The sequence below is a fragment of the Dermacentor silvarum genome, chromosome 2, assembly GCF_013339745.2.
Source record: "Dermacentor silvarum isolate Dsil-2018 chromosome 2, BIME_Dsil_1.4, whole genome shotgun sequence".
NCBI classification, from domain to species: Eukaryota; Metazoa; Arthropoda; class Arachnida; order Ixodida; family Ixodidae; genus Dermacentor; species Dermacentor silvarum.
This window is the reverse complement of record NC_051155.1, coordinates 210345490-210372316: the sequence shown is the minus strand read 5'-3', so window position 1 is coordinate 210372316 and position 26827 is coordinate 210345490.

Genomic DNA, 26827 nt, shown 5'->3' with positions numbered 1-26827 from the left:
TGTCGACTGACCGTAACCTGCTTCTCAGAAGCGCTGCATGCGAGGTTGCAAGCACGCGTGCTACCTGTAACCTTACTTGAACTCTTAATTACGTCATCAATGTGTAGCTCCGCATATTTTACGTTTTTGTTTTTCAGAAAGGAAATAAGAAGTGTTCAGTGAACACGAATGTACTCTCCCTGTTTCAAATGTACTTTTGTAGCTCTTGATTTCCAGCTACGAGCCCATCAATGGCCGCAGTGAGAGTTCACGAGTGACAAGTTCACGTAGACTGTCATTTCTGTCAAAATTTACATCTCCAATGCGTTGTAAATTATACATACTTACGTTTTTCTTGCTCATTTTTGCTGGGATATTAAAAGGTTTCTTCTAATGCGTTGCAATTTGTGTTCAAATTTCAAAGTTTAGCTTTATGGCGGGCATGATCGACTAAAATCACTTGCAGTTATGTGTCTAACCTAATCGCGTTTTACGCAATGTTCTTTTGTGTTTAGGTCGCATTTGAAAGCATACTAAAGTTTGGAAGTAGGATTGATGAAAATGAACAAGAATTGAAAAATTCACAGGCCTGCGCGGCACACGCTGCACAGTCGCATGCACGCCGACGCACTTTCCCGCTCGCCCTTGTCTTCTGACGCTGCGCCTGTTTCCCTTTCCGCAACTTCCTTCGCCAGCATCAATATGACTGACATGCCTTCCGAACAGCGCAAGGATCCCTGGATCGCCTCACTCATCGACGCTCTATCTGCGCCTTCGACGACACCTGCCCCACGGCTCTCTCGTGCCCTTCGTCGCCAGGTAGCTCATTATGCGCTCCGGGACGCAATGTTGTACCGCCGCAACTATAAGCCAGATGATCGGAAATGGATTCTTGCTAAACCTCGCCATTTACGCTCCGATCTGTGCACGCACTTCCACGCCGACCCACAAAACGCGCACGCTGGCGTTTCGAAAACCTATGATAGACTTGGCCAGCGATTCTACTGGCGGGGAATGTACACACACATCAGCAAGCACATTCGCTCCTGCATTGAGTATCAACGCTGGAAGACAACTTGTCAGGCGCCTGGGCCATTACAACATTTGCCGTGTGCTCGCCCGTTTGATAGACTCGGCATAGACCTGTACGGGCCCCTTCCTTCCATGCACCCCTGCCGGCAATCGGTGGATTATTGTGGCCGTCGACCATCTCACTCGTTATGCCGAAACCGGTGGGCTAGACCTGCCGGTCCCGACGTGGGACTAGCCGGGTGCGCGACGAGTTCACGTCGTCGCCGGACCTCTAATAAAAGTTATTTCACTCATGCCGAAACCGCTGCTCTTCCAACAGCTTCAGCTCGTGATGTTGCCTTGTTCATCTTGCGCAGCTTCGTTCTTCGCCACGGTGCGCCACGCGAGCTGCTGAGTGACAGAGGGCGTGTGTTTCTTTCGCAAGTCGTCCAAGTGCTTCTGAGTGCGTGCAATACTATTCATCGCACCACTACCAGCTATCATCCACAAACTAGTGGCTTGACGGAGCGCTTTAAGCGAACACTTGGTGGTATGCTCTTCATGTACATAGACTCCAACCATTCTAATTGGGATTTGGTGCTTCCTTTTGTGACATATGCCTACAACACAGCCACACAAGCAACCACTGGATTTTCCCTTTTCTTTCTCCTATACGGACGTGAGCCCTCTTCCACACTGGATACCATACTTCCGTACCGCCCGGATGCGTCCGAATACCGCCCAGCCTCAGAACTCGCTCAATGTGCCGAAGAGTGCCGCCAACTAGCACGCTCGTTTACATTCCGTGATACAAGGTCTCCAAACAGAACGCTGTGACCCGGCTAAACCTGCCCCTACCTTCCCTGTTGGCTCGTTCGTGTGGCTTTCGATTCCATGCCAGACCCCTGGTCTCTCCCGAAAGTTTGCAGCGAAATGTCATGGTGCCTACCGGATCGTACACTGCCAGTCGCCGGTGAACGACGTCGTCGAGCCTGTGACACCTCCCACCGAAAGACGCTGCCGCAGTCATGAAACAGTCCACGTGAGCCGCTTAAAGCCCTACTACGACCCTCTTGTGCTTCCAGCACCTTGAATCGCCAGGATGACTCCTCTTCGCCGCCGGGGCCAATATAGTGGGGAAGAGGGTCACGAACTCTTGAGAGAGGACGACGACGTCCGGCAGCCCGGAGAGTGCGAGACAGCGACCGATGCTCTTGGGCCAAGGCTGTTGTTACGTAGACCCTGCTTGTAAATAAACCCCCTTACAGTTTTATCGGCTGGTAAACTTATAAATATCGGCAAACTTCTTGCCGCCGCTCGCATCAACGCGAACTACGCCGCGAAAAACACAGCGCGCGCGGCGGCCCATCCCCTCCCTATCTCTCCACCAGGAGCGTTGCGCGCGTCTGGAAGACGGTGCGCTTGTTTCCCGCTTCCCGTCCTTGCGTGCGCGAGATTGAGCCGCGATCGCTGTCTCACCCTCGCACGCTTTCACACGCACATACAGTATACGGCGCATGGCGACGATTTTATCTCCCGTGGGCTTTATACGAAACCTCACGGCGACGATGACGGCGATGGCAGAAATGCGCCTGGAGGGTCCATATAATCGCAATAAAAATCATGTTGTGGATTGTCATCGACAACGGCCGTCGACAGCCTAACAGAATGGACGGACAGGTCTGGCAGACGGGACGGACGGATGGACAAGGCAGACCCAGTTTCGAGCATTTAACTGCTGCCACAGTAGAACATTTGGTATCCAGATAAGCTCACTTACAATTTCGCCCACCAGGTTAAAGTTTTTCCAAGCAGGATCAAAACAGCATTTTTAATTCCCAGGTACAGCACTTTTACAGCGAAATCTGTATATGGCTAGGCGAAAAGAAAAACCGTTCGTCCCATGTTTCGCTAAACGTCTCCATTGGCTGCGCCGTCAGTTACGTCGTTCTCTACGTCGCACCCAAGCGCGCGCGCCATTGGCAGCGCCGTTAGTGACGTCGTTCTCTGCGTCGTACCTGCTCTGCCCGCAACGCCGGCTCCTCGGCTCGCCGTTGTCGCATGCGTTCGATATCTCGACTTAGCTCGGCGTCGTGGTTAGCAGCATCCGCCCGCCATTGGCGCTTGCGTTCCATTTCGCGATTTCAACGTGGACGTTTCGTCGCAGCCGAAGCCAAAGTGCCGCTCGAGAAACTCCCGCCGAAAGCGGGCGTTGGCCCAGGCGAACGCGTTCCCGCCATTGCCCCGTTGACGCTGATCTGTCCGCAACGCCTCCTCCTCGGCTCGCCGTTGTCGCATGCGTTCCATATCTCGAGTTAGCACGGCGTCGTGGTTAGCACCATCCGCCCGCCATTGGCGCTTGCGTTCCACTAGAAACACAAACATGTAACCAATAATTGAAAAACGCTTCAATACAGCGTCGACATTAAACCACTGCTAAAAACCGGGGCCGCACGTTTCAGCTTCGCTGGTTAACCATCTGTACGGAGTGCTTGGGAGGTGTTTTTTTCGTTCCTCTATTAAGAGTGCCTTGTAAACCCTCTTGCATATACCTGTACATTAACACCAAGGCGCTATTCGTTACAATTTCGGACCTATTCGCCGTCGCTCGTTGCTCCAGCAGTCCGTCTGGGCTGGCGATAATACTGGACAGGGCATATCATACATATCCACTTCAGTCAAGAATTTTGATGCACTGCCAGTAAAGGTGTCGAACATACATACCTTTATGCCATGGTACGCGCAAGCTACACTGAAAGTCTAGGCGGCAGGATGATTCATTGCGCATTTCCTGGTGAGTCGTCGATTGCATAAATCTCGATTTATTCCACAGTCAGTCATGCCGCGCTTTTTCAGAAAAGACCTAAATAATCCAGTTAATTTTGTGCTTCAATGCATGAAACGACGTTATATTAAGAAACTGACTGGAACGCCAATTCATTTCTCCGCAAAGTTCGGGAATCATTATCTCGAAAATGGTGTCACCCTGCGAATTCGCGCCTTGCGAACTCCAAGGCTAGAATTTGTAAATTCCAATAGGGGCGATAAGATAATTAGTTAAAAACTGAATTAGTGAACCTTACTTAATTAGTCGACTATGCATTTAAATTTTTTGTGCAAGTAATGTCCACCTCTTCGAGTAGGCCAGCTCATGAACTAGAATTATGCTATCTGCCACAGGCAATCATTAAACATTCTTGAAAGTGTTCGCTGAATCACCCTGTGTACAGGTGCGCTTGACGGTGAGAGCACTGGGAAAACCCAACTCGGTCAGGCGCACAGGTATGTCCTCATCATCTTAGAGCAGCTGCTTGCTCTTCAAAGTTTTCGTCTTTTTATTATTTTCTGATTACGTTCATCTGCTGCTGAACGGTTGGCTTTAATTGTTCAACGCAACCCTGTCGTATAAAGCTGCCTATGTTCTCGTTTTCGCTCGACGAGGTTATCGACGAATGCGCGTGTGCTCTTGGCGCGGCTTCGGTGGATACTGCATTAAGCTGCACGCATGCGACGCAAACATTAGTATTGTTGTTGTTGTTAAAACGATTAGTAAATTAACCATAAAAAAATATGTGAGCCCTTCCACTGGGGTGGAGATGGAAGACCAGCGAAGCTGTACTATGGTGGGATTTATCTTTTTCCAATTATGACTATTAAGATGTGATGGTGTAATAGGTTATTTGAACTAATAAATAATCAGAAATATATACATTTCTCTACTCACGAACTGATTCTATCTCAGTAGTTTCCTGGTGACACTGTGTCAAAGAATTCCTGGAAATGCAGTCACACCAAAAAAGTCGAAGTGAAATTCTAGGTCAAAATGTGCTCCATAGCCCTTCTGCCGGAAAAAAAAGGTCTCGCATTCGCGTACAGAGAAAACACATAGCGCTATATTAAAGGCTGACGTCGGAATTGCCCCGTGCACGCTGGCAATGCGGACACTAGTTGTCAGAGAAAGACAGGCCATTAGAAAAGCAAACGGCATCCCGATAACAGCACTGCAGAGAAAACAAGAGCGCTCTGTATATGCACTAGGCGGCACATAGACGGTTCAAAGCAGGCATCGAGTAAATACTGCGCTTGCGTCTCACGCCTTTAACCTGAGTAAGTAAAATTTCATTTGCTTGTAAGGAATCCGTAAAGACAACTAACTTGCGCTGTGGTTTGTGTGTCGAGCGTGGCACCTCACATCGTGATAACTCGATCGCGGAGTTCTTATTCCTAAAAAGTAGGGTTTCAAATCGGCGGGAGGCCTACAAAGCTGTTGAATCCTTTTGTGCCACAGTAATCGACTCTATTCTGCAAAGCTACTGCCCTGTCTGCGTGTGATACGGTGTGTTGTTATTCCTCGAAGCTCGATTTTTCTTCTTTTGTTTTAATTTCTACAAGCAGGTGGGCTAGCTATCCATTCCAGGAGACATCTGCTAGCCTGCGGATCTTTCTCTATTTTGTGGTGTTTATGGGTTGTACGTTGGGCTGATATAGCACGAACCGTAATAATTTCAAGCTAATAATAATAATTATTAAACTCTCAGATCCCCTACTCTGCCTGCCATGAGTGCACAATGGTGGGAGGAAACCGATAAGCAGCACGGTGAATCGTTGCTCTGCGATACAGACAGTTTTCTCGTTAAGAAGACAACGGTAAGCGATGTAATTAATTCGCCTTCATTAGTGACCTTGACTTGCTCCTTCTATGTTTCGTTATTGAGAGAATAATTTGCGTTCTCTCGTGAATGTTTAAAGCTGCTCTTGGAGGAAGTTGATTTCAACTCTGTCTGATGCCGTTTCATTCTCATGCCGTTTTACTCATCTAATAGTTCAAGGCACGACAACGCTTAAATGGCGCACAGTCTCAATTAATAGAAATCACAAGAATAATGTTTTTTTTTACACAAGCATTCATAAACTAAGCAGCACAAGCAACTTTTTGCGGGTTGAAACGACTAAATATATATTTTTATTGCGATACCAATTCTATGGACACTCCAGGCGCATCGCCGTGATGTTCCGAATAAATTCAGAGCCTTTCCAGTATGTGAAGATGGAAGACCAGCGATGCTGTACTTGTTGATAACTATATTGAGATATATAGGGTTAATCGCTATATTTATTGAGTAAAGCCACATACACATAACTTCGTCGTTGTCCTCTCTATCTTCCTTGCTATCTTTCTTTATTTCCTTCCTTCTTTCTTGTCCCTGTCTCATACCCGCATATCCGATGCGGATATGCGCCACACGTGATTTCTTTCTTTCCTTCTCACTTTCTTTTAACAGCGGAACTGTTCAAGGCCGAAGTTGAGCCCTGCCGAGCGTTGTTGATCAGTAGTAAAAGCGGAGCATGGTAGGAGAGGGAGTACAGAGAGCGAGAGAAATAAAGGAATAAATAAAACAAAACGAACTTTCTTGGCGGGGCGGGATTCGAACTATTATCCTTATACTTCGTACATCTGTGTACTAATTTGCTATCGCAATCGATGCTTCGCCTTCCGGGCAAAACTGCGCCTTCTTTAATTAAACTCTTCTGTTAGAGTTTAATCATTTGCGTTACGTATCATGCACAGGTATCTATCTGTTCGACATATTACTCAATGCAAACATATACTGTGATAAATATGATTGCAGTGCATATTCCGCAACATAAGTTACAAATGCCATGTACTGTTTGAAGCAGCATCTCTTCTGTACGAAACTCATTAGCGCAGCTTTATTATTTGAACAAGCACCTAAAATATGCGCTATCATTTTTAACGATGGCGCTGTTAATAAGCTTCGTTCCCTCCTTCCATAAATTCAAACTTTACTGTTGTCGGAGGCAAGCTAATTTTCTATACCTCTCGTAACGAGAACACGTGTTTTTAAATATCGAAAAGCACAGTTGGCTGCCTCTGTGCTTCTCATTTACTTAGCCGGAGATGGAACACAGGCCGCTAAGCCCACCTCTTCGTTTTGATCGACACGCCGCTGAGTCAGGGGCAAACTGAATATTCCCTCCGGCGCACATAATTAAGACGTCGCTAGCCGTCTGTCCGCTCGCATCTCCGACAGGATGCGCGCCTGTAATTAAAACAGAGCGGGTCGACCACAAACCTTGCTGCCAGGTGGTTTGAGGCACGTGCGTTGTTAGACAAGATTTCCTTGAGACCACCGCGGTGACGGGGAAGGTTGGAAAATGGAGAGTGTTGGCAACTTGGGAGGTCGAAAACGGGGCACTTACGCAACTGACATGAAATCGGGCAATCTACAGCGAAGCAGTGATAGATATACATGTGCCAGATAAAGTCTGCATCACGGGATCGCGGAGAACCGTACACGACAGAGCGACTTACCGACGTCGCTGGGAGGGTTTGCGGGCAGACCATACAGTCAGAAATTGCCAATGTAGAGAGCTTCATTTACCAAACCACTGTTGCCGACATGCTGATATGTTGTTGCCATATAAGAATAGACACGATATGAAAATTTCGGCCAAATAAAGAACTTTGCAAATGGTAGGACACGAAATTGCGACAACCGGAGTTATTCGTGCTCTCCTGGCCCGTCAACAGTGTTTTACTGTTTTTCCCGTTACAGATGAAGGCAATAATAAAGGACGGTGTCATCCACTCACCCTATCCAGACGTCCACGTTCCATCGAGCTCCCTGTTCGGCCTCCTTGCGGAGCGAATGCTGAAAAGCGGAAGCAAGGCAGCGATTGTAAGTTTACCCCGCAGACCACCTCATCTTTTATCGCAGCCAAGCAGCCGATTCTATGCTTCATGCCTGCCATTTACTCCCACAAACATACGCAAGGTGTGATGCCCCGGAACACCGCCTTGTATCTGCTCGTGTCCAGATTTACCACATTTTCACTTCCTCCCTGCCCTATTTTCTCCCCCGCCTCCTGCCCTCAAAGTGAACATATGTTCAGGCACGAGCCTCTACAGAGGAGGCAATTACGCAATCCTCAGGAAGCTTTCCTTTTCCACGGCCCATTAGCCTATCAGTCAGTCCCTTAATCAATTAACCAGCGTATTGGGCGTGTTCAGTACGATGTACAATGTACAAGGTGGTGGTAATGGTGATTGTGGTGGTAGTGGTGGTGCTGGTGCTGCTTTTGTTGTTGTTTGTTGTTGTTGTTTATTGTTTGGGAAAGAGTTGTTCCGGATTCTCTAATTCCTCCGCGAGTTAGAGCTGGAATGTCAGTGGTAAACCGTTTGGGCGGAGTAGCAGGGCGAGGTGCAATTGGTGGTACAGCCGCATGTTGCGGCCCGGTTCAAATCTGTCCTCGCCGTTAGTCTTCGCTGTAGGTCGAACATATTTTATTCAAGCAGTTAACAAGAGAGTTGCTTGCTGTGCGCCCTAGTGGCAGCCCCTAATCCTTGACGTAATTAGACATGGCCGTTGCCCGGGCGCGCGCCACCAAGGAGCGTTGAGCTTCCAAGGTAGAGCAACGGAGCAAGTACTCCTCCCAAGCCTTTCTAGTATGGATGGGGAAAGGGGATGAAAAAAGAGAGTAGAGTAGCGGGGCACGAAGCCACGACGTGAAAGATGACGGCGAGGGCCTGACAAGTCGGGCACGTGCCAGAGATTCCCGGCATGGAGTGCCGGGCGACCGCCGAACTAAGGAAAGTATTGGTCTCAAGGCAGCGTAGTAGTTGTTCGTCCGCTTTTGCCAGACCGCGTGCGGGGTCAGGGTAGAGTTGGCGCGAATTACGATAATAATTCAGATGTCGCGGTAGCGTGTGAGGCTTGAGTTGCCAGGAGCCGACTCAAGACATGGAGGGGCAGCGGCCTGGAGGAGAGAAGCGCGGGCACCGGCATTCGCTGTCTCGTTGCCGGGAAGACCTGTGTGGCCTGGGGCCCAGGCAATTGTGATGGAGTGAGGGTTGAAGCGCCAGGAGGCGGCCCGAATGAGACGAGCCGCCAGCGGTGTGATGGAACCCTCGAAGTACGAGAACAGGTTGAGCGCGAATCTGTCAAGGTAATGTGAGTGGTGGGCTAGGAGGCGGCCAAAGCGATGACAACCTCCACTGCATGAGTTACAGTGCTGGCTCTAAAAGAGAGGCTGTCGACTTGGTTATCCTCTGTAATCCCAGCGGCCGTGAAGTGACCGGAGGGGGAAGGGACCGAGACGTCTATATATGTAGAGTACGCCGGGGCGATCGGAGTGGCACGCCTGAAGATCAGCAGCACGCGCTTGCCTGCGACCGGGGTGTTGTTCGGGATTCGTGTTGCGGGGAAGTGGCTCTACCCATAGCTTCTGGAGCCAGAGTTCCGGTACCGGGGAGAGAGGGACCGGGTCAGAGATTGTCTTGAGGCCAAGTCTATGTAGCAGGCGGCGCCCGGAAGGCGTCTGCGACAGACAAATGAGTTGGTTGACGCGGTGGGCTTCCCGCAGCTCCGCGAAGGAGTTGTGCACCCCCAGGACAGCAAAGCGGCGATGGGAGGGTCCAGCACGCGCTTGTAGACGGAGCGGAGAAGAATATCGAGCTGGTGTTCGTGGTGACGACGCCGGCGAAGGTGGGGTGAGGCGCAGAGGACCTGATTCATCAAAAACGCTTGGGCCAACCGGAGGGACTGGGTCCCTCGGAGGCCGCCACCCTTGGTAAAGACCCGTCGAATTATACGACTCACTTTTTCACTCGTGTGTCGGAGAGCAGCTATGGTATCCTTAGGATTCAGGGAGGACGAGAGGTGAAGCCCGAGAATCCGAAGGTCCTGGACCGACGGGACAGGGCCGGATGGGAGAGAAATCAGGGATGGTGGTAGGTGGGAGACAGACAGAAGGTCCGATTTGGCTAGGGAACACTCCAGGCCGCAAGAAGCGGCGTAAATGTCCACGAGTAGGGCTGCCTGTTGTAGGCGTTCCTCGATTTGAGCCGGAGAGCCTGGTGTTCGGTGTTGGTCCAAAGTGTAATATCGTCAGCATCGAGCGCATGGTGTAGCCCCTCGACCTCATGCAGAAGGGAGGGGAGGTTCAGCATGTGTAGAAGCTATGACGGGTTTTAGGATCTACCGCACTCTGTAAGTCGCGCTCGAGCGGAGCAATAACTGGCAGCGTTTGCTAGGCTTGACCTACCTGCAGCTAGCAACACTTCACCTCCTCATCGTCCTCAGGAAGCGTGACTGACCATTATTAGCATTTTTTCTGAAACTGTCACTATGGTGCTACCATTGTGCAGCTATTTCATCAAAGATTTGTCGTTTAATTAAACGACAGCTCTTAGTGTAGCACGCAAAGATCAAACGTCGCAAATAGAACACATGTCGTCGGAATTTCGGCTTGCCAATATTGCTTGCAGTTGTCTCCGACAAAAAAAAAAAAAAAACGATGAATTCAGCTTGTCGCCAGTAACCTCCAACGTTCACCCCCACGCTTTGCACTAATCACCTGCGAACACCTAAACACATGCACGCGCAACAGGCTGTAGAGCTTTTTAGAGCAGTGTAAACGACGCCTGGTGCCGCAAGTATCTAACAAGCAGGCAATATCGAGACCCCGAAAAGAGGAAACAGGTGTCGCGCATTCACCTACGATAAAATTAACAAAATACACCGGTGGAGCCTGCGGACCGCGCATGTTCGCTCAGTGTACTTTCTTTTCTTTTTTTATCCTTAGAAATTTATTATCACATGCGCGAACGCACTTCAAATTTAATTTTAAAGGGGTAACATATATCTTATATTCTTCAGCTGATGAAAAGAATTATTGCTACCAGCCGTTATTATTGTTACACTGTGCAATGTACTACTGGTTTGTGATTGAAACGCATTAGAACGCCTCATAGCTTGCGGAATACCATGTATAGTACGTGCACTCAACGTCCAAAGTTTACGTACAGTGGGGCCCAGCGAAACAAGAATTGGTTGTTCTCTCTTTCAGAGGAATCGGTGGCAACACGCAAGTGAAAGTGTGTTCTGTGAAGCAGTAGTGGCAACTTCGTTGCACATTCACAAGTACAAGTCCATAAATGTGCCCAGTCTTTTGTTAACTACAGTTTCGCTTGAAGGACGAAGGAATGACAGCGATAGCAAGCACCGGAGTCCAGTGCTGCTGCGTAGCGTGAACCGAAGGCTACCAGGTGTCATAGGTATATATAAAGCCCTTCAATACTGCTATTGAAAGCGCGTAAGCTGGTGAAGGGGCTTTAGGTATATCCGACGCGACGGTGAGTGCGTACGAGTGAGAGACCGGAGGAATCGCGCATTCGCGCCCATAGACATGTTAAAATGTGAGCAGACCACGGTGTAAGAACATTAGGTGTGACACGGCGCACGCGCGAGCGTCTAGATTATGTTTCGGTAGCGCGCGGGCGCACCGAGTACTCTGGTGCGAGCAGATAGATGGCGCACGCTGTCACGGTCCCGCTAGCGGCGCCGCGCTCGCATTGCTATGCCTCCCCTAAATTTTCGTTCAATATTGGAGTGAGTAAAACTCAAGCCGCGCAGTAATTCGGTTATGTTCGGTAGCCTGCGCGGGGATCGCACCGAGGCCGTCATTCATTTTATTGCCTGCTTAATTATAAATTTTCCTGTACAAGACGCATCTAATGAGTGCGAGCAGATAGATTGGCGCAGCAGCAAAACCGTGAATCAGCGTGCCCAGGAAAACCGGCTCCCAGCTAGCGGCGAACACAGTAGATCAGCGGGTCAAGCGCGTCGGCTTTTATACTTGGCTCGACCAGAGTTCGCTGGTGCTGTCCTACTACACAATTCGCGTCGCGCAACATGCAATTTACACAAGTTCGGTGATAACAGTGATAACATTCGAGTGAGTCCTACACGGAGCGATAACATCAGTGAAGTATATTCACCCGAGAAAAATAAAAGAGCACACGCATTTAGTCGAAATTCGTAATCATCCTTATTCAACTGCATTACACCTACTGCATAAGCTCGGCATACTGCAGGCTTTTGAAATAAAACTTCCAAATGATCAAAGTGTAGGAAGCAGAATCACGGTGTAAGAACATTTAGGTGTTGACACTGCGCACGCGCGAGCGTCGAGATTATGTTCGGTAGCGCGCGGGCGCACCGAGTAGCTCTGGTGCGAGCAGATAGATGGCGCCGCTGTCAGCGGTCCCAGCTTAGCGGCGCCGGCGGCTCGACATTGCTCTGCCTCCCCTAAATTTTCGTTCATAGTGGAGTGAGTAAAACTCAAAGCGCGCAGGAAATTCGTTATTTCAGATTATACTGATAAGTGTACCAGGCTTAATTCTTTGCTAACATGAAGGTATCTTACGCAGGGCGTGAATGACGTGAACACAGGTCGATCAGGCAACACTCAAAGCCCATGCAAGTTCCGCTCGCGCGCACAATTTATTTCGTCCGGTCTAGCCGTTCATCCAAGCATTTAAAAAAACGCATTGGTCTGCGTGCTACACCTCGATCAGATGAAAATACCGACTGCACCGGAAACTTGTTTTTCATGCTTATCGCTGCTTCCATTCACAATCTCAAAACCATTCAAGCATCGTTGCGCGAATTCAGTGTGGCCGCGGTATAAATGAAACGGCGCAAGCTTGCGATATGCAACGCACTAGAACAAAGTGGCTGTTCATGGCTAGAACTTAAGATGAGAATGCACATCAGCTATGTAAAAACTCTTTCAAATGGGAATTTATTAGGCGGGACGAAGGCAGGCGTCTCATCTTGGATTGCAACGCCACTAATGGAGTTTACTGATGAAAACCTGAGCAAATGCCTTTTTTTCGTCCATTGAGGACTGAGTGGCTCTTGCAAGATCTAAAAAAAAGAGGCGACTTTCTTTTTTATTAAATTGCATATGAGAATGAGCCAATGTAAGCGTGTTTGATAATGCATGCTACAGCCTGTCCACAAATAAACTTACACCCACCACATAATAATCCCACAGACCCTTTTTTTTTCTTTTTTTTTTGCAAAGAAACAATACAAAAAAAATTGTGCATGAAGCAGGTCGATAATTTTAATAGGGGAAACCATCCCAGAAGCTTACGCTCTCATACACTCCCACAATGGAAAAAATGTTGAATAAAAATATGCAAGCGTGTTATATACACCGCACGCGCATTGTAAAAAAAAAATCAGTAGCCAGGATGGAACAAATTTGAAGATCAGGCGCACATCTGCACAGAAAACAGCAGTATTATACAGGGTGCACAAAGATTTAAAATATACGCAAGTGTTATGTAGCTGCACAGAACCATAGTAATGTTGTTGCCGTCCCTTGGAGATACTCAGATTATTTTTTTACATTCCGCCTAATTACATAATTCTTAATTAATTAATCCACTTCTCAAATATTATAATTAGATTAAAAGTGTCACTGAGAAAATTGTAGAGCAACATGAAAGACTCCCGATACAGCTTTCTATTGCTGAATACGCGCTATGTAGAAGTGTTTTCCTGAGCGTGAAAGAAGCCCACGAATACACGCAAAGTGCCTCGAGCGTCTGCGTCATCTGCTGCCGGCGATGTTTAAGTTCGTATAATATACGTAGTTCCATGTGAAATTGCTCACTTAATTTCGCCGCAGGATTATCCTACACCATATTTTAATTTTAAAAATGAAATGTAACGTTAATGTAACGACACGTTTCAATGTTAGGAGTGTAGCTGGAACGCGTTCCTTTGGCATTAAAGGAACTTGTAACGGGAACTCGTTTCAATATTGGAAAGGAACGAGGAACGAGCTTTCGTTCCTGTTTTAGAGGGACGTGTACAACACTGCTTTCTAAGACCTCTTGGTCCGTAAGCTTTTGACGCAAACGGCGCATGCTGCGATGTACACGGTACTCCCTTGAACTCTGCGTGAATAGTTTGTGAACGCGTTCTAATTACCGTAAAAAAAAAAAAAAAAAAAAAAGCTTGTCTGTGAACTCCGTGTATTCACGTATACATTCAGTGTCCGTGCTCGTGAACCTTTTATGTATAGTCGCTGCCTATATTCGCGCTATTTCTTCTTATGTTTTGATGTGCCTATCAACCTGTTACTAGACCAACCGAGCTGCCGTCTTACTTCAACCATTTTATTTTACTCGTCAGCTGTACCGTGAAAAGCCCGTGTCGTACGTCGAGTTGCTGCAGCGCTTGCGATCGTGCTCGGCTGGCCTGCAAGTTCTGGGTCTCGGCAGGGGAGACCGCGTCTACGCACGCTTCTGCAGCTCCAGCGTCGATGGCCTGGTCGCGTTGTGCGCTGCAATTTTCGCTGGAGCCACGGTAATCCTCGTCGGAGACTTCACGCAAGGTATGCTGCGCTCGCCGTGGGTCCGCAGGAATATGCCCTCCCCCCCCTCTCTCTCTCTTTCTTGATTATTTGTATCACGTGAGAGGACCGAGCGCAACAAGTGTATGTCTAGACGGACGTTAGGCCAATCTTCCCTATTCGTCTATGCTTTCCACTTCGAGATTTCATACCGCTTTTCAACAGTTGAGATCAAGCGTTTTTCTTTCTATCAGCCTATGTAAGAGCCCTCAGTGCCTTACCTTGCTGTTGAAAGATTTGGTCAGTTTACGCAGTAAACCGGAAACGAACTTGTGTTGTTCGTTGAAATCACTTCCAATGTGATCTTTCACTTCAGGAATGGCATGTGCATTATTTTCGTTCCTCTCATTCCGTCCTTTCATTTGACGACGAAAGTGTCGCAAAATAACATTGTTCATGCAAGGAAACTGTCAACCAGTTAGGCATGTTCGAGAATAGTAAGATTATTTGTCGAACCTTTCCCTGCCACTCGCCTTGCGTCTATGGACGAAGGCGGTATCCGTATCTTAACCGAGTGAAATTGTATCTTCCCCAAATGCAATTGGTTATAGGAATATTGTGTTGTAGTATAGTGTTATGGAGCATGATCATGACAACAAGGTTAGCATACGTTTAACAGTGTTGATAAAGATGGGTTGCAATTCGTTCGTATAGATACATATGAACTCATGGCAAAAAAAAAAAAAAAAAACGGGAAGAGCTAGACCGTCCACGTGCCCCTGAATATCAAGAGAGAAAGAAAGCGAGAGAGAAATAGAAGAGAGAAAAGGCAGGGAGGTTAACCAGACACACGTCCGGTTTGCTACCCTGCACTGGGGAAGGAGGTATAGGGATGAAAAGAGAGAGGAGATAGAGCACGGTTTCGCGCACATTTGAAAACTTGCACCGAGTGTACACGCGGTTGCCATGACCTGTCGACTTGAGGTACTGCAACAACGCTTTTGTGGCTTTTTATGCCATCGACGCGTATGGCCATGTTAATACCAAGGATCTTCATTTCCGAAAATGTCCTGAATCCAGCTGGTTCAATGCTGTCAGGAGAGCTTTACGCTCGACGTCGTACTGGGGACACAGACGTAAGACGTGTTCAATTGTTTATCTGGTTCCGCAAGCGTCGCACATTAGCGTACCCCCCATTCGAATGTGGAACGAGTAGCGGAACTTTGTAAATGCCACCTCGAGCCAGAGGCGGCGCAATACTGTCGCCTCAGAGCGGTAAAGTTTTGATGGTACCTGTAGCTTTAAGGATGGGTCAATCTTTGAAGATGACACTTCGGGTGCGGTGGCGTAGCCAGAAATATTGTTCGGGGGAGAGAGGGGGGGGGGGGTGCTAACGTTGCAGCGCGGCCTCCTCCTTATAGACTTTGACGAGGGATCAAATACATGAATAATAACTACATTGGCAAAGGCAATGTAGTTATTATTCATTGAACTACATTTCTTTTGCCAATGCCATTGTGTATTTGATGCTGCAAGCGAATTCTTGAACGCTATATACGCACTGTCGAGACAAGTAAAATATGTATTTTTTCATAATAGGATATATTTGTATGTCCCAAAAATTGTTGCAGAAATAACTGATATCAATGCTTCCATGTTTCTTTTGTCTACTTAACAAGTAAAAGAAAATACCACACGAACTTTAGAATTATATCAATTCGAAACCAGCAAAGCAGTGCATGCCACTGATATGAAAAACGTAAATGCCATGAGATCAAGAACTTGAGGACAAATATTTTAATGAATCCTTGTCATTCAAGAACCTTGTTTACATTTTTGTACATATGCAACGGCCAGGGAAAAATCCTTCGTTTCTATGGATTGTGCAGGAGCAGCTGTCACCGGTCGTGTATTGTAAGTAATTGCACCGAATTAAATTATAGTGGCAACAAAGAGCACATATAAAAAGCAGGAGTTCGGCAAAATCATTAGAAATGCAAAGATACAATGGAGTATACAAATGCGAAAATACAGCTCGATAAAGGGCAAAAAGTGTCACTAGAAACAAAGTTCACTGCATGTACACACAAAACCTCGCAACAAGATATTTAATATACGTATAAGCCTACAATAAACCTACGTATCTAAGCAAAAGTCACTGTATATAATGCGTCAAACAAAGGAAATAAACATGTGGCGCAATAACAGACAGTAAACTTTACGCATACAAAGACAGACGATCCAGTCAGGAATAAAACCATCATCGTAAAGATCGTGATATGTACTTGGGCCATGTTGCAGTCGCGACAGCACCATATATGGGTAGAATGATAGAGGGAGTACTGCAGAAATCAATACGAAGAAGTGTATTTTAACTGCCTGCACAGCGACAACGATTATTTCTCACCCAAAATTAAAGAAGGGCTATTGCTTTGCTTCAAAAAAGAAGTAAAAGCAGGTAGATAAAAAGGGGAAAAAAAGCACAAATGAAGCCACACATGATGCGGCAAGTTTAACTACCCAATATCCAAGTGTGCTTGTTGGGAAACACCTGCGTGGGCCGGGCTTTCAATGAGCAAGGTCGGTCGAAAATTGTTATTTATGTCCTCGTAATTTTTGTATTCGAATGATAATTTTGGCCATGATGCTAACTGTTACAATAAGCAGCAAATATTGCTGCGGTTCTAAAAGCTGATGAACAAGCATACGTTTTCATAATTGCGCGTTTATAGACCTGAAGGAACAGAGCTTTCTACTTGCAGTCATTGTTGCTGCTTCGCTATCTAAAGGACAAACTTCACTCGGCGGGGAGGTTTAGCGAAGCGGTCAGTGACTTCGGACACGTTGATGTCGACGTCTCTTTGGGCGTGTAGAAGCGCCAGCCCAACCATCACTTCATCATACATTGTAGAGCGCAAGTATTTCTTTAGTAATATCATGCTTGAAGATGTTCTTTCTGCGCTGGCAGTGGTCACTGGAAGGGTGACTAGAATCTGCAGCAAATTGTACTCATTTGGATAGAACTTGCAGTCGCAATGAGTGAGGGCATCTGTTCCTGTGCTAGGGCGCTTGCTTGCTGCTTTATTGGCCCACTTTGTCCACCACAGTCGCAGCCCTCGCATCTACGTCCTGAGAAAAAACGGCCGGGTTACTTTCTGCTGCTTTCTCTCGATCATCTTGCATTTGGTGTTGCGGATGGTACAAATACAGAAAGGTCCCTTAAGATTGTCCCGTGCTTTTCGAGCCGTTGGTGTAACTGTGCTAATTTACGTGGTCCATGAATGGTGTCAACAGTTCTCCTGAAATATTCCTCAGCATTTTCGGATATAATGCTCCCACGATCCTGCTGTCGGACACCGGCTCGTCGGCTGGTAATTTCCACATCTAGGTTTTTTTTTTTTTTTGCCAATTCCTATACTTGTGGAAATATTTTTTAGAATGAAGCAGTCGCATTCTTGCGGTCATTTTTGATGACCTGCTGCACCACATATATGCCGACAATGGCGGCGCTCATGTCGATATTCCTGTTCTGCAGCTTCTTTGAAAGAGGCAGAGTCACCGCTAACACATGCTCCGCCACATGCAGGCTTAACAAGGAATGCCGGTGACAAAAGTGCCAACGCAAGACTATTTACCTGAACTGAACTTTCGCCATTGCAGTTTAAATTTATCTTCTCTAGTGCAGCGACCACCGGTTCAAACAGATTCACAAATGAAAGAACTGCATCATGCTTTTCAACCCAGCGCGTTTCACATAATCCCAAACGTCGCTGCCTTGTGGACTCAGGACGCATCAAACTTATCATTTCTCGTAAAACGTTTGAACGGTTAGGAGATTTGACGAAAAAGTACGACGTTGCCTTTAGCGTTCCAAAACAGTTCCGGATATCTGTGATGGGGCACGCCGCACAGAGAACTAGGTTGAGGGAGTGGCTGGCGCTTTGCGTGTATAGTGTGGCCATGGATATTTCTCGTGAACGGCAGCTTGCACACCATTCGTTTTACCAGCCATCGAGCTGGCACCATCATAACCTTGGCCACGAAGATGATGCATGTTAATTCAGAGGTGTAGCAAAAATTTTATAATGATGTCGTCGAGGGCCCTGCGACTACGTTCCCTCGCGGTGGTCGGGGCAGTACAAGAAAAATGCATGCGCTCTGGCTGGCTGTGGCAGCCCGCGGCTAGTGAGAACAAGAAAATTGAAGAGGCTCAATGTGTCCACGCGAATAGAACTCAAAGTAGAAAAAATAAATTAGAACGTAGTTGCCTTTCGCTTACAATAGTGTCTGGAGATGGACGTTTTGGCGCAGGTGAAAAAAAAATGTTGATATTCTTTTCTGTGGCATGACGGCACAAATGAATCACCACAACGCTTCGTCTCACCGGACCTCGCTGCGGGCTTTGTCAGCTTGTCTAATAGTGGGTTGATTTGGCTTCTGTCGTTGTATGGTCCGATGTACGTCTAAAGTCAATGCACTTTGGCATCAAAAGTTTATAAGGACATTAAACCCATAACGTTCCGGGATTGAAAATCTACAGCACGACTTTGGCAAATATCAGTGCACCTTTCGCGTCAGAACTTTACACCCATAAAGTTTCGGAATTGACATCCATGCGCTCCGTAGATTCCGCGGCCGCCGAGAGATGCCGCGACGAGCCCGCTCGCCATCGAAACGCCCGTGAAACTTTGGGCTCAGATGGGGCGCTCCTTGCGTTATGTAATTCCAGGTGCATAAGCGTTGCCACGAAATCCAGCCCGAGTTCGCAATGTTCACGCCGAAATGTCTTTTCCATCGTGAAAAAGACATTGTAGACAAAATCCAGAAATATTTCCGGCGCTGGCGGTTGTTTTGGTCGGCGGTGCATGATAGCACGAAAAACTTCCGGGGGGTTGGCTGAAGCCCCATAAGCCACCCCCCCCCCCCTTCCCTAGTTACGCCCCTGTTCGGGAGGTTGGGAGAAGACCAATATTTGTGTGTCATAGCTTTAGCCAGAATATGAAGCTTTCTTGCAGCGTGGGTCCTGGATAAGGGGATTGGAACTGGTCGGGCAGACCGGGTGGCTTCGTAGGCGAGGTCATTAGTCCAGGTAGCCACTGAAATATAACTTCATGCCCTTTAGCGATAACTTTATTATGTTTTTTTTTTCTTATCTCACATGCCAGCTGCGCATGATTCCAATGATAAAGGCCAAAATGCAGACTCTGAAGTGCTGCTTTAGAATCGCAGAAGATGACCCATCTTTGAGGTGTCTCTTGCAGGTGGTATTTTATAGCAGCACGCAGGGCAGCAATCTCTGCCACCGTTGATGTTGTCATGTGTGACAGTTTGAATTTGATTGTAGTTTTCCTAGCCGGAATGACAACAGCACCTAAAAAGCTGGTAGATGAGACTGAACCATCAGTATAGATGTGTATTCAGTCCCCGTAAGTCTCATTTTTTAATAGCAGCGTTGTCTGTTTCAGAGATGTTTTTGCGTGATTGGTTTCTTCTTTACACCCGGCTCATAAGCCTGAATATCAAAGTGCTCAGAAACCTTCCCCGCTGACGCACTGCAGGAAGCCGGCCAGATGTCAAAGAATGATGTCAATATTTCCATGTAAAGCGGTCACCTCGGAAGCGGCCGCGTAGTTCCGTAATTTTAACTACGCTGGATGTTTAACTTCAATCATGTTCCAAACATGATATCTTCGTTGCCTTCAGGCGAACAAGCTGAAGAGCTCTCACAAGCTTCCTCTTCGACAAGCTGTGAAAGCCCCTTTTTGTTATGCAAATGTAGTGCCACCTCGAAATTTGCTTCAAAAGAAACATATACTTAGTAAACGCAGTAGCCTAACTCAGTGGCTTCTTTCTGTTATCTGATTGTTTTTAGATGCGAGAGCATCTTATGCTCGGGGCAGTGTCCGCACCCATACTGCGCATGCGCCACTCTACCTCATTCTCCTCTCCTACGCAGGTGTGCGCTCTCCTCCTCCCCTCTCCGCCACAGGTGCGACTACAGTGTATATACTAAAGTGCGACGCAGCAAATTTTTGCATATAACTCTCTCTCTCTCTCTCTCTTCTAAGGGTACGCCGGTAGGCGGCGCAAGTGTCGCGGCGCAGTATAAAGCGCGCGTTCGCTGTGCTTCCGTCATTCTCTCTCTGTGCAACGATGTGCTAAACGCCATGAACAACGTCAACGTCGGCGCTACTTGCAGCGGCAGCGCCACCGCCGCGGAGCAGGGGAAGGCTCGGGAATCTGGGGTTGTTGCGTTCGGAGCTTCGGGCACAGCTGCAACGTGTGCGACCGGCTTTGGTTCGACAGCAACCTGAGCAAGGTCGGGAGCGTCCAGAACGAACGTCAGCGTCGGGGCAAGTCGGGAACGTTCCGATCGAAGTGCAGGAACTCGTGCAATGCCTAACCAGGAACGTTCCCGACGACGCGGCGATCGACGTACACATCAAACGAAAACAACCCGGTACAAACGTCTTCTGTCTTCTCAATACATTTTCTCACTCTAACTTTCATTGGGTTGTGTTGCCAAGTGAAACGAAACGGAAACTCGATGCGCACCCCCCGCGATGCTTTCGCATCCCACCATGGTTGACCGTAGGGTTAGATGATGTGATTTTTTTATTTTCTTTTCGCTCTCTACCGTCCACAAACGGCGTACTGTCTTCATGGCCGTGAAGTGTTTACGACGCACTTTAAATCATTTTGTTTTTCTCCAGAAAATCGTGAATCCAGAAAATCCAGAAAAAGCCAGCGTCACCGACAAACGCTGCGTGGTCACGCGTGTATAAATTACAGAGACTCGGCTGCACAAACGAAAAGCGTATTATTACGTTGATTGTTTAACGCTGCTAGTTCCCGCGGAGTTATGTCTTTATAATAGCCGAATGTAGCACTTAGAAGAGTACTCGAGGGGGACAACAGCGTTCTTGAAGAGCCGGACACAGCAGTAGTTGAACATGGAAGCACGTGAAAACGCAATGCGAGACAAACACAAGAGCGATAACTCCAGACGCTTCATTAGTATTAAAACACCCATAACACCTTCAGTTTGAAATGAAGGATTGCTGGCCAACCTCACATTAACAATTGTCTCTGCAAAGCGCTAAATCAGTGACATTTACCAGCGGAGCTGTTTAAGCCGGGCGTAATGTGTCAACCGCGAACAGAAAATGTGGGCCAATCCTGGCGGTTGTGCGGAAAGGGTCCAAGCGCAATGGCACATGCCCATGTGAACTAGCGTAGCTGAGCCTGGCTATGTCTAGCTAAGCATGGTTGGGACTACTTAAGCTAGTCATTCATGGATAGCCAATTGATAGCCAATCAATAACTAATCGATAATCGATCAATTATCAATATATTCCGGTAAATGCTGGATATGACTTGGTAGTGCTTGGCTTAGCCCAAATACGTGGCCAATACCTTGCGATAGCCAATCAATAGCTGATCGATAATCGGTCAATATTCAATACATTCCGGGGAAAATACTGAGGATGACTTGGTTGGGCTTAGCCTAGCCCAAATACGTGGCCAATACCTTGCGATAGCCAACCAATAGCTAATCGATCAATAATCAATAAATTCCGGAAAAGCATAACCCGTAAGGCCAGGACCAGCTAGGTGCCGATCAGTTCCGATGTTTCGTTCGCCTTGCGCCACTAGTGCAAGCTACGCTAATTTCGGGTTTTTTTTTTCATTTACATTTTCCATTTCTCATATCCATGAGAAAGAGAGAGACCAAAATTTTTCAATGATAAGAAAGGCAGAGAGGTTGGCCAGAAGCTATAGCTCTAGCCAGATGATCTGCGCTTTTTATCCTTCAAGTAAACGAAATGCGGCGGTCATAGGAATGAATATTAATTATAGGTGCCACCCCTATGGCTGGACGATCCTATGTACATCAAAACAGCGTTCGGTCAGTTTACACGATACCAGTAGTAGTACTAACCCCAAAGCCCACTTTCCTCTTCAAAAAAGGGGAAAAAATTTCTCTGAAATAGAAGGACCGGCGACGTGGCCCAGTATCTGACGGCGAAGCATAAATTCAAATAGTGCAAGAGCGTTGCTGTACGTGCTTTGAAATGAGGTGACCTGAGTTATCGCCAGTGACTGAACACGTGGTCCAGTACTTGCGTGTGCGAAATAGCTGTTTTGGCTCCATGGCCTCACTTTTCTTGCAGCGGAGCACCTGGCCTGCATCAAATCTTTGGACATCACGCACATCCTCATCGATTATGGTACAGCAGAGAGACTAGTTCCTTTGCTCCCGGAGCTAAAACTCAAGGTGATTTCATGCTGTAAACGACTTTTGTGTGGCAAGCGTTCTTCCCGTGCCAAGACTAGTATGTACTTTCTTTAAAGGAGTAGATACACAACCAAATTCAGCGGCTTCTTCTTTTGTATAATACAAAATACGTATAATCAGTAGTATCGTACTGTGTTATCTGTGATCGATGAAGGACAAGTCATTCAAGCTCACCAAGTCAGCACCGCATCGATCTGACATGTCGATAAACAAAAAGACCGACTCATGGGGCAGTTCGTATTTTATGGCGGGTGTTTACATCAGAGACTGATTGCTTAAACGTTGCAAGTAATTGCTACCTAAATGGCCTAGGTAGATGCACAGATACACTTTGTTGTTCAACCAGCATCGGCACAAAGAGGGATAGATGTATCTACATCTACGTTTTTGGCCATATGGCTCGCTTTTCAAGGTGCCATGCGTGGCGCACTAGATGACATGCGTATACACATAGCGCGCGCACAACGCGTGATTTATAAGAGCGTGGATTTGCTGCTTCCTAACGCGAAGCTTTCTTGGCGAACACTCCTGGACTCTCTTGGCTATGACTGGATGCTGCAGTCTGGCCGAATAGCTCATACGCAGGACAGCAACGGGCGCCTAAGAGCGCTGCTCTTAGGCGCCCGTTCCTGTGGCGAGCGACGGCGTCGTACATCGTAACCGAGCGAACGAGCACAGCGAAAGATGAGAGCGAACGTGGAGCGCAGTGGGCGAAGAAAATCGGCGAGAGCGAAGAGAGCGTGAAGGGGAAGCGCAGGAGGAGGCTGCAGCGGAACCACGAGGCAGAAAGGGAAGAGGAGGGTATTGCGAAAGCGTGAAAAGAAAAGAGTAGTGCTGCACTATGGCGGCGATGGCTTTGAGATGGCACCACAGTTGCGCGCGTCGTTCGGGTGCCTCGATGCGCACGCTCGCCTCCGCTCCTTTCGCGGGGGCGCGCGCATGAGTGGAGGTCTGTCTGGGGCGGATGCTGTGAATCGCGCCCACGCGTCAGCCATGGCCGCTATTTTGTAGCGATGCCTTTCCGGTGCTCCTGCCTACTCGCGCTTATCGCGCTTTGTCAGTGGTCAGAGCGACGGTCCGCTCGCGTTATCAACGGGATCAGGCGGCCATGAGCGGTGGATGATAAGACTAGTATAGAATAAGTCATACGGCATCGCTACAAAATACCGGCCCATGCTGCCTATCGCGATCTCCCGATTAGCGAGGCATTTGCGCCACACTTCGCTCCGTTTGGACCGTGCCGCATGGGACAGATTGTACGCGCCAGCCAATATATCGCGAAATGAAAATACGTATAGAGCTGCGCTCAAATTTTGCATTAGGGAGTATCGTAATCGTCAGTGTATTTTTTTAGTACCCTTACTGTTGGCCTGGCTGCTGGCCTTGTTTTTCATGCATGGAATGACGCAGCGATACAACAAATAATACCACAATATCCTCATTGAAACAAATACACGTCATCAAGAGCACAATAAAGCAAACCTTTCTCTGCCTACTAGGATTTGGGGCTTGGCGCTCTTGCTTGGTCGGCCTTTCGTTGTGTAAAGTGCAGTTGACTGCCACACTATCTCCAAGATCGGCCCGCTCTAGCCGCCACTGCGGCCTTTCGTTGTGTAAAGTGCAGTTGACTGCCGCACTATCTCCAAGATCGGCCCGCTCTAGCCGGCACTGCGACCATGGATACAGTGTCGTAGTAAAGGCTGCCAATCCTGGAGACAGTATATTGCGCGATCACGTGGAGTGGTGGGGGTCTCCGCGTCTTTTTGTCTTCCCTGGTAAGCAGTACAGTCAGTGTGGTGCAAAAAGTTCTGCACAATGTAATCGGTCGCATGGTATTTATTTACCCGCTTCACGAACGCTTCGCTTTTCAAACTTAAACACGTGGCTTGGATCTGGAAATGTTTTTCAGTTTAACGAGAACGGCTCATTCACTTCTCACTCCTGCTCTTGACAGGGAAAGCTGTCTGTGGACCAGATGCCGGGATTCGTGCACGTGTCGTCTATGCAGTGGGGGAACGAGGCGTCCTTCCGCGACAACTGGGTCGCCACATGCGAGGACGATGTCAGCCTGATCGCATACAGCAGCGGGACATCCGGCCTTCCCAAGAACATAGAAATACCACAAAGATGTCTCCTCTATTGCCTCGTCGCTGCCGAGTGAGAAACGGATGACATACGTATCGAGGACGCAGGTGGAAATTGAAAAATAATGGTTTCGGTAGTCTAAAGCGCTCGGGATTGCACCCCGTTCCGCTCGGGTCTACTACGCATAAATATTTCGTGGACCGTGAGAGTCGTAAAATAATTCGTTTCGTTGCGACCGATGAACGTGCAGCGTAACAAAAAAAAAAGAAAACTAAATAAAAAAAGAAAAGTGGCGATTTGCAGTAGACCCATGTGCATCTTGGAAGTGCACCTCGTTCAGTTCCTTGCGTCGCGCCTTTAGATCGCTTTTATAGAAGGGCAATTCGCTTTATTTTTTTTTTCTATCACGCCTACGGCCCAAAGACCCTTTACCCCGACAGTGCTTTGAAGATATCTTACATGAAAACGTCTGTGTCTCTGGCTGCGCAGCCGTTAAGAACAACATTCAGAGCCGATGCCGCCGAGCTCTTTCCCGCTATTGAAAGCTAGCTGAAAACGGAAAGCGCAGCTTGTTTTTTTTTTTTTTTTTTTTTTTTTTTTTTTTTTTTCTTGGTTGAAACCGCGTTAAAACTACTTCACAAGATTGTCTTCACAAGATTGTCACCAGATCTGAGGATGATAACGGTTGTAAGTTTTCTGGATGCCAAGGTGGCCAGCAGTCGAATCGTCATGAAAGGCCTGAAGGACATGCGCATGAAGGCAACGAGGTAGCACGGGCAACCAGCGTCGTCCATCAGGAAGGTGGATATGGCGGTACAGCACGGAGTTTTCCAGCTTAAATTGTGTCAGCTGTCGACGAAGCCGGGCGTTAGGCGGGCGCGAAGCTCCACGAAGGTGGTCTATAATGCGGTGACAGTACGAGTCAGCGAGTTGTTGAGACGAAAATGATTGATGGTCGTGCGAAGGGAGATGATCAAGAGCGGCGAAGGACAAAACCGCCGTAGAAGAGACGTCAGTGAGTGCGTCACTGGAGGTGGTGGCGGAACCATTGATGAGTGCGGCTGTAGGAAGCGGGCAGCGAGAAAGAGCGTCTGCGTCTTGGTGCTTCTTACCAGACTTGTAGATGATTTCAAAGTCATATTCTTGCAGACGAAGAATCCAGCGACCAAGACGCCCTGACAAGTTCTTGAGTGTGGAAAGCCAGCATAAGGCGTGATGATCCGTCACGATGGTAAAATGGCGACCGTGGAGATAAGGGCGAAATTTCTGGACAGACCAAACGACAGCGAGGCACTCCTGCTCGGTGATGGTATAGTTCTTCTCGGCAGGTGTGAGCACGCGGCTGGCATACGCAACGACTCTCTCACGCGAAGAGTTGTCTCGCTGAAGGAGCACAGCACCGATGCCATGGCCGCTAGCATCCGTGTGCAAGAGTGTTGGTGCAGTCTCATCAAAATGACACAGGACAGGTTCAGATGTGAGGGCGCCCTTAAGCTGGTCAAAGGCATATTCACATTCAGGTGACCACACGAAGAGAGCACCAGAACGAAGTAAGGGGTGTAAAGGTGCAGCTATAGAGACGAAATCGCGGATAAATCGGCGAAAATAGGAAGCGATGCCGAGGAAACTGCGTAGGTCCTTGGTCTTTTCTGGACGAGGAAAGTGAAGAACCGCCGAAATTTTGTCCGGATTAGGTCGAATACCATCCTTGCTTACAATATGACCTAAGACCTTGATCATCTTGCTTGCAAAATGACACTTTTTGGTGTTGAGCTGAAGACCAGCGTTGGCTATGCACGTGAGAACCTCGTCGAGACGTTGCAGGTGCTGTGCAAATGTCGACGAGAAAATAACGATATCATCCAGATAGCACAAGTAGGTCTTCCACTTCAGGCCACGCAGAACGGTGTCAATCATGCGCTCAAAAGTTGCGGGAGCATTGCAGAGGCCGAAGGGCATGACGTTGAACTCGTAAAGACCATCTGGGGTTGCAAACGCTGTTTTTTTTCTTTGTCGGCTTCGTGCATCGGAATTTGCCAGTTTCCTGAACGCAGATCAAGACTGGAGAAGTACTCGGCACCTTGCAGGGAATCGAGGGCATCGTCAATGCGAGGCATGGGGTACACATCCTTGCGCGTGATCTTGTTGAGCGCTCGGTAATCTGCACAGAAACGCACGGAGCCATCTTTTTTCGGACCAAAACAATGGGAGACGACCAAGGGCTAGCAGAGGGGCGAATTATCTCACGTTGCAGCATGCCGGCGACGTTTTGCTCAATAA